This window comes from Sapajus apella, unplaced genomic scaffold (genome assembly GCF_009761245.1).
Source record: "Sapajus apella isolate SASKATOON/1434 unplaced genomic scaffold, GSC_monkey_1.0 scaffold23, whole genome shotgun sequence".
Lineage (NCBI taxonomy): Eukaryota > Metazoa > Chordata > Mammalia > Primates > Cebidae > Sapajus > Sapajus apella.
This window is the reverse complement of record NW_022436963.1, coordinates 9617624-9631379: the sequence shown is the minus strand read 5'-3', so window position 1 is coordinate 9631379 and position 13756 is coordinate 9617624. Positions and strand designations below refer to the sequence as shown.

General features: G+C 45.6%; 1 protein-coding gene across 5 annotated transcripts in view; it reads right to left on the bottom strand.

Moving 5' to 3' along the window:
• ABHD6 (abhydrolase domain containing 6, acylglycerol lipase) overlaps positions 1 to 13756 on the bottom strand; it is a 55534-nt gene that overhangs the window by 39139 nt on the left and 2639 nt on the right. For 2 of the 5 annotated variants that reach the window (XM_032290267.1, XM_032290269.1), the window contains exon 2: positions 3610 to 3674. The exons of 2 other annotated variants lie outside the window; for them this stretch is intronic. The gene's annotated coding sequence lies outside the window, so the exon portion shown is untranslated. The remainder of the gene's footprint in view (positions 1 to 3609; positions 3675 to 13756) is intronic. One more of the 5 variants, XM_032290268.1, reaches the window with a different exon arrangement.

Genomic DNA, 13756 nt, shown 5'->3' with positions numbered 1-13756 from the left:
CGCGCCTGGCCTGCCCTCTCAGTTTCTTAGTCACTGTAAACAATTTTCCCAGCACACCTAAATCCCTGAACAATTCACCTATTTAACACTGGCTACAATTTACCCTGCTAAAAGGTATCACTGTCAAGGGGTAAGCAAGTTAATTGTAGACTGAAGGGAATTTGTACAGATCTGTTTGAACACTGTGGGCTGTGAATGAGTTGACAAAGCTTTGAGAAGACTTTTCCACATCATACAAAGTCTTTAAAAACTGCTGAGGGCCACTGTGAATTATTACTGAGCAGCAGGGAGTCCTTTGGACTAGGAATTAGAACAGTTTATGCCCAAAGCCATATAATATCATAGACTCTGACACTGGTGATGATAGCCCCAAAATGAAGGCATGATCATTAAAACAACAACAAAAAAAACCCCTCTCTGCTCTGTCAGTGCCTGACATGATAACACAGTCAGTTTCAGCAAAGGTCTCATCTGGCTCCATCTTCTGTTTAACAGCAGAATAAAGTCTTCCATAAGGAGCTTTTGTAGAACATGATCAATTTAGCAATGTTTGGACTTATTACAGGAAACCCTGCACACTCTCCCTGACAAGGTCAAATAAATCCAGACCTTAATTGAAGAAAGCACAATTCTGAGTTTTCTGTACAGATAAAGAGTAGGCAATTTATTCCTATCTCTACAACATCCTTTTCCTTTAAAAAGACAGCTCCCCTGCCATACTGGTGTTTATTTCTAGAATACTCTATGTACCTAGGGGAGAGGCTGGAAGCAGAAAAACTGAAGCATTAAGAACCACGAACTGCCAATGGCCAAGAATCAGAGCTCAACTAAGAAGTGTAACTTGAGTTTCCCAAAGCATGGGACCCATACAACTGAGAGTTTGCAAGATGACTTTGGCAAGCAGGAGTACTAAAGAATGTTTCAGGGTCACATAGCATTAGACAACACTGACATATATACTAGGAAAGTCATCCCTTTTCAGTCCTTTTCAGTCCTACTTGGGTCAAAGAGAAACTCTCAGGGTGGTGGTGTTAAACAGCCCTCTAGGCTGGGCACGGTGGCTCATGCCTTTAATCCCAGCACTTTGGGAAGCTGAGGTGGGTGGATTGCTTGAGCAGAGGAGTTTGAGACCAGCCTGGGCAACATGGAGAGATGCCATCTTTACAAAAAATATAAAAATTAGCCCGGCATGGTGGCATGTGCCTGTAGTCCCAGCTACTCAGGAGGCTGAGGTGGAAAGATCACTTGAGCCTGGGAGGCTGAGGTTTCAGTGAGCTGAGAATGTGCCATTGCATTCCAGCCTCCGCAACAGAGGGAGATTATCTCAAAAAAAAAGAAGGGGGAAAAAAAAAGTCAATTTAAAGAAAAATGCTCAGTAGGTGATACATGAATCTAGCAAAAATCGTGATGGTTACACATGAATGGCTGCCACTGAGGGGCAAACTCGTGCAATAGATGGCACCAGGCTGGGGCACCAGTGTGGCAGCTGGCCCTCTCCAACCTGGCTCTTCCACACATCAGCTGGGAGACCTTGGCTTCCTCATCTATTTAATGAGAACATTCAAATAGTCACGTCTGTTCTTTCTTACTTTGGTTATTTAAACATTTCTGGAATTATGACAGACAATTAAAAGAGTAGGATTTGGCTCACCCCCACAAGCATCTTCTTCCCTATTAGAGTTTCCAGAACCTAAAACATCACCTGGCAAAGACTTGGTGCTTGATCATGTTTATCGCCTGACTGAATAAACTGAAAAACAAAACATTTTATCTATTTATCGTGTCAAGTGAGGCACCCGAGGGTTAAAGACAATGATCAGTGGCCCTGTGGCACAATGTGAAGCAGACAATGCCAGGAAGGAGAGCTGGCCACAATGGCACCAGGAGAACACACTCTCACATCCCAGGCTCAGGGTCCTCTGCCACTGGTTAACACCCAAGCTGTGCATCTGGGGGCTCTTATGTCTGAACACAGTGGCAAAGATTAACTGGATAGGGGACATGATAGTGGATCCAGATAAACATTGCATCAAGGAAATGAAGTTTAATCTGGGGTTAGGAGTAAGGCACATCTTACAATTTTTTTTTAATGTTCTCTCTGATTTTGAAAGGTGGGATCTTGAGTTCCGATCTTAATCTTAAGGGTATAAAGTAAAATCCAAGAATAAACAATGTAAAACACTCTCATAGAATCTCATAGACATATCTCTCCTTGCTTCTCCTGACTTACTGATTTCTTATTTTTTTTTTTTGAGATGGAGTCTTGCTCTGCCACCCAGGCTGGGGTGCAATGGCACAGTCTCAGCTCACTGCAACCTCCGCTTCCTGGGTTCAAGCAATCTCGTGACTTAGCCTCCCAAGTAGCTGGGATTACAGGTGTCGGCCACTACGCCTAGCTAATTTTTGTATTTTTAGTAGACACGGGGTTTCACCACGTTAGGCTGGTCTCGAACTCCTGACCTCAGGTGATCTGCACACCTTGGCCTCCCAAAGTGCTGGGATTACAGGCGTGAGCCACCGCGCCCAGCTGACCTACTGATTTCTGCCGACAGTAACTGCATCAGTCTAATCTCCTAGATGCCAATGCATTTTTCATTGTCCTACTTGCTCACCGCTTCTATCAGGCAAAGGTAAAGAGGTACCAGCACTGGAATCAACTTGTCCAAATCTAAACAAACTACACTGCCCGATATATGGCAATTTAAATGTAAATTAATGAAAGCCAAAGAAAATTCAAACCTCAATTCTTCAGTCACACCAGCCACATTTCAAGTGCTCAGCAGCTACATGTGGATAAGCACTACCATATTAGACAGCACAGCTTTAGGGGACTTACACCCCTAAACACCAATCCCTTAGGCCAGTTGGGTTCAACATTTACTAGGAATGTAAGGTAAGAAGAAAAATCATCACCAGGTGTGGAACTTTGTATGAGTCAGACCACAGCTCCCCTCAGCCACCACACTGGCTCCAGGTCCTCCTTTCCTCTCCCTTTTATTTATGTAAAGGCTGTTCTTTCATGCTTCATAGTCCTCCCACCACCAGCTGCCAGAGGAATCTCCTGAATTCACACCAGGGATCAGGCTGTGCTGGTCTCATGTCCGCCAAATAAAATATGAACTCTGACCACCCGATGTGATCCCAGCTCAGCTTCCCAGTCCTGACTCCCAGTCTTTGCCTGCACTCCAAATAAGCAGTTCCCGGCCCCGAGGCAAGCCCCATACAGCTTCATTGTGTCTTCCTTCCTGCTGACCCCTTGGCGTGGAACACTCCCATGTCTTAGCTGCCTGATGAGCTCTTCCCTGCCTTCAAGGCCAGGACAAGTGTGCCCTTCCCAAGAAAACATCGGGGCCCATGAGTGCATGCCTTCCAGACCCCCTTCAAATTCAGAGCCAGGTTCCCTGCATATTCTTTCAGAACTATTTGTAGGGGGCTTTAAGCGTGTGCATCAGAGCTTTGAAAACCTTCATGTGCCAAATCCCTTCCTACTAGACCTGATCAGAGAAATCAGGCAGCACGATTTGGCCTGCTGGGCTTACAACAGCAGTCCCAGTCTAATTAAAGGTGGCCTTTTGGGGGAAATCTATGGTGGTAAAAATCCATACTCACTCTTCAAAGAGCACAGCCTTCTTTCCCAACTGCTACTGGCTGTGGCAGGAGCTGCAAATGAGATTCTGGAATCACACAAAATAAAATGACAAAGCATTAACTTACACTAGGGAATATGAATGAGGTGCTAACAGCCGGCCAGACTGCCAGCTTCAATGAAGGTGGAGCACTCTCTTCCTCAGCACAAAGTACAAACAGCTTGTGGCTTTATAGGACGCCTCTTGTTCAGGTCACCTCCCCCAATAAGGCAATTAGGCAAACGTGCACAAAGGGCAGGCATCTCGGATAACAAGTGAGGATTATAAAGGACTGAAGGAGCTCAAAGAAGAAATCTGGTGAGTAGCCAAGCCTGGAATGCACTGCACGATAGTTAAAGCTCTCCTCCATTGCGATTAGGGCTTACCTAAACTGTTCAGAAAGGAATGGAAGCAAAGCAGCAACCAACAGGCAAGTGAGGATAATACTGTTACCAGAGTGATAGCACGGGTAGAGTCAGGGGGCTGCACAGCTCCAAAACTGGAGCTGGGCAGAAGCAGGGAGATGCTACAACTGCTCAGCAGCAAGAGAATGAGATGAGCAAAGGAAATGAAATCAGCAAAACCCCTCAATTGTTTCAGATGAGTCAAAGTGTTAAGTATAAAAAATAAAGCCATCAGCTGGGCGCAGTGGCTCACGCCTATAATCCCAGCACTTTGGGATGTCGAGGCGGGCAGATCACAAGGTCAGGGGTTCAAGACCAGCCTGGCCAACATAGTGAAACCCTGTCTCTACTAAAAATACAAAAGTTCGCTGGGCTTAGTGGTGGGCGCCTATAGTCTCAGCTGCTCACGAAGCTGAGGCAGGAGAATCGCTTGAACCCGGGAGGCGGAGGTTGCAGTGAGCCGAGATTGTGCCACGGCACTCCAGCCTGGGCAACAGACTGAGACTCTCTCAAAAACAAAAACAAAAACCATTAAGTTCTAAGAAAAAACATGAGAATTCTATTTTTAAAGTATCTCCATAGAAAAGGGCTTTCTAAGTATTGTCTAACATCCAGAGGCCATAACAAAAGGATTATTAATTGCATTAAAAAGTGTTTAAATGTCCGCGTGGAAAGAGATTCCATAAATAAGAATAAAATTTGTAAATATGTATCAGAGGAAACATAGTAATTTTCTTAATCTATAAAGCGTTCCTACAAATCAAGACCACCACCAACAAAATCTAATAGAAAAATGACCAAATGATCTGAACAGATAATTTACCAGGAAGGAAATACAAATGACTCTTAACTATATAAAAAGATGCTCAATCTCATTTATAATAAGAGACATGCAAATTAAACCTACAGGGTGATGGTGATCTTTCTTTATCATACTGGCAAAGAATAAGAAGTTTAATACAGACGGTGCTGCTGAGGCTATGGAAAAATAGATGCTCTCATATAATGTACCAATTTGCATTCTCATCAGCAAACTCTACAGATGGCAATTTGGCAAAATTTGTGGCTGTGTAAAATGTACATATCCTTGACCTAATGATCTTCTCTTCTTCTAGGACTTTATTTTATGCCTGATTAGGTGTGAAAATGTTTGTGTAAGAGTATTACAATAGTATTCATAATGACAAACGATTGGAAATAATTCATATGCTCACATATAGTAAACTTATAGTTAAGTAAATGACGGTATAGCTTTACAAAGAAACACATATGGCCATTAAATACAAATAGAAATTAAATATAAACCCTTTATATAATGAGACAGTCCTATTTGTCGCTATGGGTAACAACTTCCAAGGTACATTAACTCAAAAAATCATGTAACAGAAGAATAAGAGTAATACCTCTAACACTGAAAAACAGAGTGAGAGAGAAAGTATATTTGTTATGCTTACATATGTGTGAAATCCTTCTGAGTGGACACAAAAGAAATTGGCCACAGTTATGGTTAGCCCTGGAAGGGAAACTGCAGGGCTGTGGACAAAGATGAGAGGGAGACTTTTCCCCATACCTTTTCTCCCTTTTGAAGTGCTACGATGCGCATATTTAATTAAAAACTACAATATAGGCTGGGCACTGTGGCTCATGCCTGTAATCCCAACACTTTGGGAGGCCAAGGCGGGAGGATCACTTGAGGCCAGGAGTTCAAGACCAGCCTGGCCAATAGGGTGAAGCCCCAACTCTACTAAAAATACAAAAATTAGCCAGGCGTGGTGGTGTGTGCCTACAGTCCCAGCAACTCAGGAGGCTGAGGCATGAGAATCACTTGAACCTGGGAGGTAGAGGTTACAGTGAACCAAGACCACCATTGTACTCCAGCCTGGGTGACAGAGCCAGACTCTGTTCCTTATTCCCGCCCTAATTGATAAGGCCACTGGACTTCGTAACCAACCTTGATTCCATACCCTATAACCCCCCATTCCCAGTGTGCAAAAAACTACCCAGCCCAAACCTATAAAACCAGCACCTATTCCACCATCCTTTGCCGACGCCCTTTTCAGCCTCAGCCCACTTGCACCCAGGTGAATAAACAGCCATGTTGCTCACACAAAGCTTGTTTGCAGGGGCAGGGTCCTCTTCATTCAGCACGTGTTTTAACACTAGTCACATAGGGCTGCTTAAAATTAAATAGAAATTAAATAAAATTAAAAATTCGGGTCCTCAGCTGCACTAGCCACATTTCAAATGCTCAACAGCCACCTGTAGTTCGTGATTATCATACAGGACAGCAGAAATATAAACATTTCCCTTACCACAAAAGTTCTACTGGCCCGTCCCGGACTTTACACTAGTTTAAGAGGCCAGGCACCGGTGACTCACACCTATAATCCCAGCACCTTGGAAGGCCGAGGCAGGAGGACCACTTTGGGCCTAGGAGTTCAAGACAAGCCTGGGCAACATAGCAAGACCCCATCTCTATGAAAAATACAAAAATTAGCTATGGTGGTGCATGCCTATAGTCCCATCTAGAATCGCTTGAACCTGGGAGGTAGAGGTTGCAGTGAGCCAAGACCATGCCACTGCACTCCAGCATGGGTGACAGAGTAAGACTATGTCTCAAACAAAAAAAAAGGCCAGGCGTGGTGGCTCATGCCTGTAATCCCAGCACCTTGGGAGTCCGAGGAGGGCGGATCATGAGGTCAGGAGTTCGAGAGCAGCCTGACCAACATGGTGAAACCCCGTCTCTACTTAAAGAAATACAAAAATTAGCTGGGCATGGTGGCGCACACCTTGTAATCCCAGCTACTCAGGAGACTGAGGCAGGAGAATCACTTGAACCTGGGAGGCAGGGGTTGCAGTGAGCCGAGATGGCGCCACTGCGCTCTAGCCTGGGAGTCAGAGCAAGACTCCATCTAAACAAACAAACAAAAAATGTCCACTAGAGACAGCCACCAAACATGAACTGCTTCCCATTATAAGGGGAAAGAATACAAATGTGAATGCTGGAAGGATGAAACTCCCTCCATCTCCACACACTCTACGCAGCCTAGCAGCCCACTCTATTAACATTCAATGACTGGGGACTACTGCCCACGTGATTGTCCAAAGGTTATGCCTCCATGGCAGGAACTTTCGTCCTTAAGACTCCAAGTCCAGTACTCTAAGATAGAATATAGGAATTTATCAAATGATAAATATTCTTATCATTCTAACCTGGAACCACATGACCATCCAGAAACCGTACATTCTTATCTCCTTTGTGGTTTGGGAGAGGTACTGATTAGATGGTTCGCTCTCTCCTGCTTTGCACCAAAGCTCAGACAACTGGTTCCTCATGGGGGTTCTTGTTGAAGAACCAGCCCAGCCCATAGTCCCCTCCCTGCTTTGGCCACCTGGGCAGCACTGTGGGAAAGAGAATGCAGCCCAGCCAGGCTGGTCTTGTGGGTGGAGGATCAGAGAGAACCAGAAAGCCTTGCTACCTGATCCTCTAGAGAAGTGACAGCCAGAGGAGGGACAGGCAGGCAGATCAGTCCGAGGCTGGAAGGCAGGGGGTTGTGCATCCTGTGGTACAGCTTTTAACAAATCACACTGGCTAAGAAGCAAGGCGATGAAACATGTCACCCATGTCCTGACCTCATCCAGAAACATCAGCCTCTGGTCAAGACGTGGGCTGTGGTGACAGCCGGGAATAAACCGCCTGTTTGAACGTGTTTAAAACGAGACAACCCTACAGGATTACAAGCCAGTCTCCTGCTGGATGAAACAGGAGCCAAAAGCCACTTGACTCTTTACCTTCAAGAAGCCCAGTCTTCAGGCACTAGTGGAGCCCACAATAGGCTTTGAACATTTCTCACTGAGTTAGCACGAATACACATACTGTCATCAGCCAGGTCACCCCTCAAAGGTAAAGTGCTAGAAAGGGCATCATGTAAGTGACTATTTGCCACATGACCGATAGGAATTAAAATAGCCCTCTATTGGTGTGCTATATAGCAGGGGGCAAAAACAGAACCTCAGCACCCAAAACATTCTCTGTTGCCCAAACTTGCACTTTTAGATAAGAGGAAATAGGCTGGGCGCAGTGGCTCACACCTGTAATCCCAGCACTTTGGGAGGCTGAGGCGGGCAGATCACCTGAGGTTGGGAGTTTGAGACCAGTCTGACCAACATGGAGAAACTCCATCTCTACTAAATATACAAAATTAGCCGAGTGTGGTGGCACATGCCTGCAATCTAAGATACTCGGGAGTCTGAGGCAGGAAAATCGCTTGAGCCTGGGAGGCGGAGGTTGAGGTGAGCCAAAATCACACCACTGCACTCCTGCCTGGGCAACAAGAGCAAAACTCCGTCTCAAAAGAAAAAAAAGAAAAAGAGGAAAAGCAGGTAGATCAAAGACGGTTTTTGTTTGTTTGTTTGTTTTTTTGAAACAGAGTCTCTCTCTGTTGCCCAGGCTAAAGTGCAGTGGCACGATCTCAGCTTACTGCAACCTCTGCCTCCAGAGTTCAAGCAATTCTCCTGCTTCAGCCTCCCCAAGTAGCTAGGATTACAGATGTGAATCACCACACTGGCTAATTTTTGTGTTTTTAGTAGAGACAGGGTTTTGCCATGTTGGCCAGGCTGGTCTTGAACGCCTGGCCTCAAGTGACCCTCAAGTGATCCACCCGCCTTGGCCTCCCAAAGTGCTGGGATTACAGGCATGAGCCACCGTGCCCAGCCCCGGGTTTTGCCTTTCTAAAGGAGGTGAGGCAGCCAGGCGCATGCCTGTAATATCAGCACTTTGGGAGGCTGAGGTGGGCGGATTACCTCAGGTCAGGAGTTCAAGACCAGCCTGGCCAATGTAGTGAAATCCCATCGCTACTAAAAATACAAAATTAGCCAGGTATGGTGGCAGGCGCCTGTAATCTCAGCTACTTGGGAGATTAAGACAGAAGAATCACTTAAACCTGGGAGGCAGAGGTTGCAATGAGCCGAAATCATGCCATTGCTCTCCAGCCTGGGTGACAGAGCAAACTTCATCTCTAAAAAGCAACAACAACAACAAAAAGGAGGTGAAGTTGGTCTACGGTACTTCCTAACTGCAGGAACAAAGTTGATGTTAAACAAACAACAAAAAAAGCCCTGCTAATAAACACTGGCAAGCTTTAGCAGGGCCAGATTTCCGACTCCCAGCACAAAGTCTAGGACCCCAGCATTCAGGACCCTCGTGAGCTCATGCCCATGTTCTTTCTAGCCAGAATCTCCTCCCCAGAGACCTGAAAAAGATAAGCACCAGAAAAAAGGATACGTGGTAAAGCCACATTCAGAATTTCATTGTTAAGAGTAAAATACAGTTTTGGTTAGTGCTTTATCCAAATAAACAAAACAAAAATCAAATCCATTTTAAAAGCAATAGTAAATTTTAAACAAATTTTAGGCTAAGCAAAATTTAGGCTATAATTACACTTTTGTGCCTTTTTTTTGAAACAGGGTCTTGCTCTGTTGCCCAGGCTAGATTGTAGTGGCGCAGTGCAGCCTCAACTTCCTGGGCCCAAGTGATCCTTCCACCTCAGCCTCCTGAGTAGCTGGGACCACAGATATGTACCACCACGCCCAGCTAAGTTTTCCTTTTTTGTAGAGATGGGGTCTCTCCATGTTACCCAGACTGTTCTCAAACCCCTGGCCTCAAGCAACCCTCCTGCCTTGACCTCCCAAAGTGCTGCAATTACAGGCGCGAGCCACCATGCTCAGCCCTGTGTCAATTCTTAGAACAAAGACTTCATCTCATGTAGATTGTTTTACAGTATGGCAAATCCTTCCAATCAACATTTGGTCATCACTGTGCTATCATAAAGAAGCCATGTTTGCAAAAATATCTTTCGACTTCACTGATTTCTCGAGGGCCTCTCAATTCTTTGATTTTCAAGTCTCTCCCCTGAAGGAGCATTCATCCTTTCTCTTCATCAGTTGTTGGCAGATCTCACATTGCCAGATCCTACTACTGCTTTGACACGTCATTTAAGCAGTTCTTCATCACTGGCTTTGATTTCATGATTGCCTCTCTTGAGTTACAATTTTACTTTCCATTGTTTGTCTCATATTTGCAAAACATCTGACCACCAGGGAGAGACCCAGAGCTAAAATAGGGATGCTCCTGGAGCCCAGCTAACTGCCAGGGTTGAAAACAGAGGGAGGGGACAATGAAGTAGGACCTGATTTTGCACATGGCAAACCCATTAATGAATATTTTCCTGTTATGAAAACTTCTGCTTCCCAGCCAGGTGCAGTGGCTCACGTCTGTAATCCCAGCACTTTGGGAGGCCAAGGCAGGCAGATCACTTGAGGTTCGAGACCAGCCTGGTTAACATGGTGAAACCCTGTCTCTAACTAAAAATACAAAAAAAAAAAAAAAATAGCCAGGCATGGTGGCGCACTCCTGTAGTCCTAGCTACTAAGGAGGCTGAGGCACAAGAATCCTTTGAACTCGGGAGGCAGAAGTCACAGTGAGCTGAGTTCGCACCACTGTGCTCCAGCCTGGGCCACAGAGCGAGACCCTGTCCAAAAAAAAGAAAGAAAACAAAACCTGCTTCCCATCTACAATCTGGAAACTGGAGAATCAGATACTAGGTACACTTAATAATCTGACTTTCTCATGACTATACCTGCACTGGCTTTCTGTTTTTTTCTCTATTTTCTCCACTTCAAGACATCCTCTACCTCCTGTAAGACATCCTCTGCCTCCCCGAGAGTTCTCCTGTAAAGAAATCTTTCTGGCAGAGCTAGAAGTTATCTCCTTCACTTAGCCTTTCCTCAATACCCCAGTAAGCTCTGTTTCATCCTCCATGCCCCAGAGTATTTGGTATGAATACTTCCCTTTCAAGACACTTGTGATTTGTATCTTGCTATGAGAACACTGGCTGGGCCTTCCACTAGGCTGCAAGCTCCTCAAAAACAAGTCTGACCACATCTTTGCCTCTGTCACAATACTTAACACCCACTGTCGCTTGTCCTTCCTGGGCACTTGGTCAACGACAAATGATAAGCTGGGAAGTTGAAACAGAACCAACTGTTCAGACTGAGAAGACACAGTCCCCGCACCCATCACACAGCCTTAGGGGGAGAAGTCATCAATCAGCTGGTGGGGTGTCCCACCAGTGTCAACGCCGGTCATCCCTTCACTCTGCTCACACGGCCACCAATGAAAGGAACATTCATCAGGGCAATATAGTTTTAGAGGTGGTAGTTCAGATGGGGAGCTGGGTCCTAGAGGAGTTAAGCAAGCTGCTCAATGTCACACAGCTTCCTCTTCCTCTCTGCTAATTCACCAGTGGCTGGCAGTGGCCCTCAGCATGATGTTGAAGGCCACTTAGGATTTGGTGCCTGCCCATCTCTCAAGAGTCCTCTTCCTCTATCACTCCCTAGCACCTGCCCGCCACCCCTTCCCATAATGACCTGCAACCCCCAGCATGCTGTGCTCTCCCACACCGCCAGGACTTTGGCATACCTGCTCCAGTCTCCCAGCACACCTATTCTCCCTCTTGCCTGGTGAGCTCCAGCCCATCCTAAAAGTCTTGGCTATGAAAGCACTGCCCCCTCTGTAAATGCTCCTCTGACAGTTCAGTTTTGCAGTTCAACAACCTGGGTTCAAATCTCTGCCCTGCCACTGACCATTGGGACTTTGTTCTGGTCACATGCTTGCCATGTGACTGTAGCAAGTGACCTAACCTCTTAGAATTCTACCTCGGTGTGGGGATGAGATGAAATGATTCAAGGGAACTGTTCAAAGCAGTGACAGGCAGATACTAAGCAATGACTCTGTACTGCTGGGATCTTGCCTGACTTCACAGGCAGTTAGGCAGCCCTGCCACACCTCCACCACCCTACACGGCCCCTGCTCAGGTCTGTGGAAATGCTTGGGTAGTCTCTGGGCAGGGTCTGCATTGCCATCTTTATACTCTCAGAATCCAGACCATAGCTCAGTCCCATCCCCAGACTTCATCACATGTAAGGTTTGAATCCTTTTCTGGGTATACCACAAGGCAAATATCCAATGCCAATAGCCAAACAGCCACAGCTTCTGGAAAAATGCCTAAGAGCAAAGGCTGCTGTTAATTTAGGTTACTGCTTAAAAAGAAGAGGATCCCAACCTGCAGCAGGGTGAGAATCTCTGCCCACACCTCCTGAGTGCTGTCCTGCTCCCCTGAATCAGCAGTTTCCTTGGTATAGGAGCAGAGAGCTGCACAGAAGCTCATGACAGACCCCACACCCATCCAACCACAGGCAGCAACACCCTCGGTGGCCTCTAGGGTTGGGAAGCATCAAATAGGATCCACAGGGTTTCTGAGGGTCCAGTTTAGAAGAATATCTCGATCTTCTTGGAAGAGGCAACTACATGCAAGGTCAGAAGGGACTTTCATGTAAAAATCATATCTGGATCAGTTTCTTAACTGTGGCACAAGTGACACTGAAGGCCATATAATTCTTTGTCGTGGCACTGTCCTGTCCATTGTAGGACATTTAGCAGCATCCTTGTCCTCTACTCACTTGAAGTTACCTACAAGTTGTGATAACCACCACCAACAACAAAATTTTAAAATTAGCCAGGTTTGGTGCAAACCTGTCGTCCCAGTTACTTAGGAGGCTGAGGTAGCAGGATTGCTTGTGCCCAGGAGGTAAGAGGTACAGTGAGCTATGACTGCTCCACTGCAGTCCAGCCTAGGCAACAGAGTGAGACCCTATCTCTCAAAAAAAAAAAAAAAAAAAATTAAAACTCAATTAGAAGAAATTTTTTAATGAATTTTTTTTCAACTTGCAGAACTAGCTTCCTGGCATCTTCCAAACACTTAGCTTCGAGGGGGACATCCTTACCCCTTTTGTTTTGAACACTCATCACGGTAATAATTAATCACCAAAATAACCAGGAATTTCATAAAAAGTATCCCAGGTGTGGTGGTGCACACCTGTAGTTCCAGCTACCTGGGAGGCTGAGGTGGGAGAATCACTTAAGCCCAAGAGTTCCAGGCCAGCCTGGGTAGGAAACAGTGATACTTCATCTCTAAAAAAACTTTTTTTAAAGAATATGACATAGTGAAGCTGATTTCCACTCTTAGCTGCCTGCTAGCCTACTAGGATAAACACTCATCCTTTATTTATTTTTATTTTTTATTTTTTGAGACTGAGTCTTACTTTGTCACCTAGGCTGGAGTGCAGTGGCACAATCTCAGCTCACTGCAGCCTCAGCCTCCCAGGCTCAAGCAGTTCTCCCACGTCAGCCTCCCAAGTAGCTGGGACTACAGGTGCACACCACCGCTCCCAGCTAATTTTTTTTTTTTTTGGTAGAGATGGGGTTTTGCCATGTTGCCCAGGCTGGTCTTGAACTCCTGGGCTCAGGTGATCCTCCTGCCTTGGCCTCTCAAAGTGCTGGCCACTTTGAGGTGTCAGCCCACCACACCCAGCGAAGACACTCATGCTTGGTTTTCTTCCCTCCAAACCCAAAGATAATGTTTGAGTCTAACCTCTTGTCCCCAGGATAGACCTCACCCAACACATACCGTAAACGAGGATCATCTCCAAGGACAAGTTTTTTCTCATATCAAGTTTCAGAATTACTTCCAGTGGCACAAACTGCATTCCCATCTTTTACTCTAGGTTTGCAGATGCTCACGGAGCTCAAAGATCATACATTTTAAAAGCTAAAACAGAAGGGCAATTCTGTCTCTTTTTTTTTTTTTTTTTTTTTTTTTTTTGAGG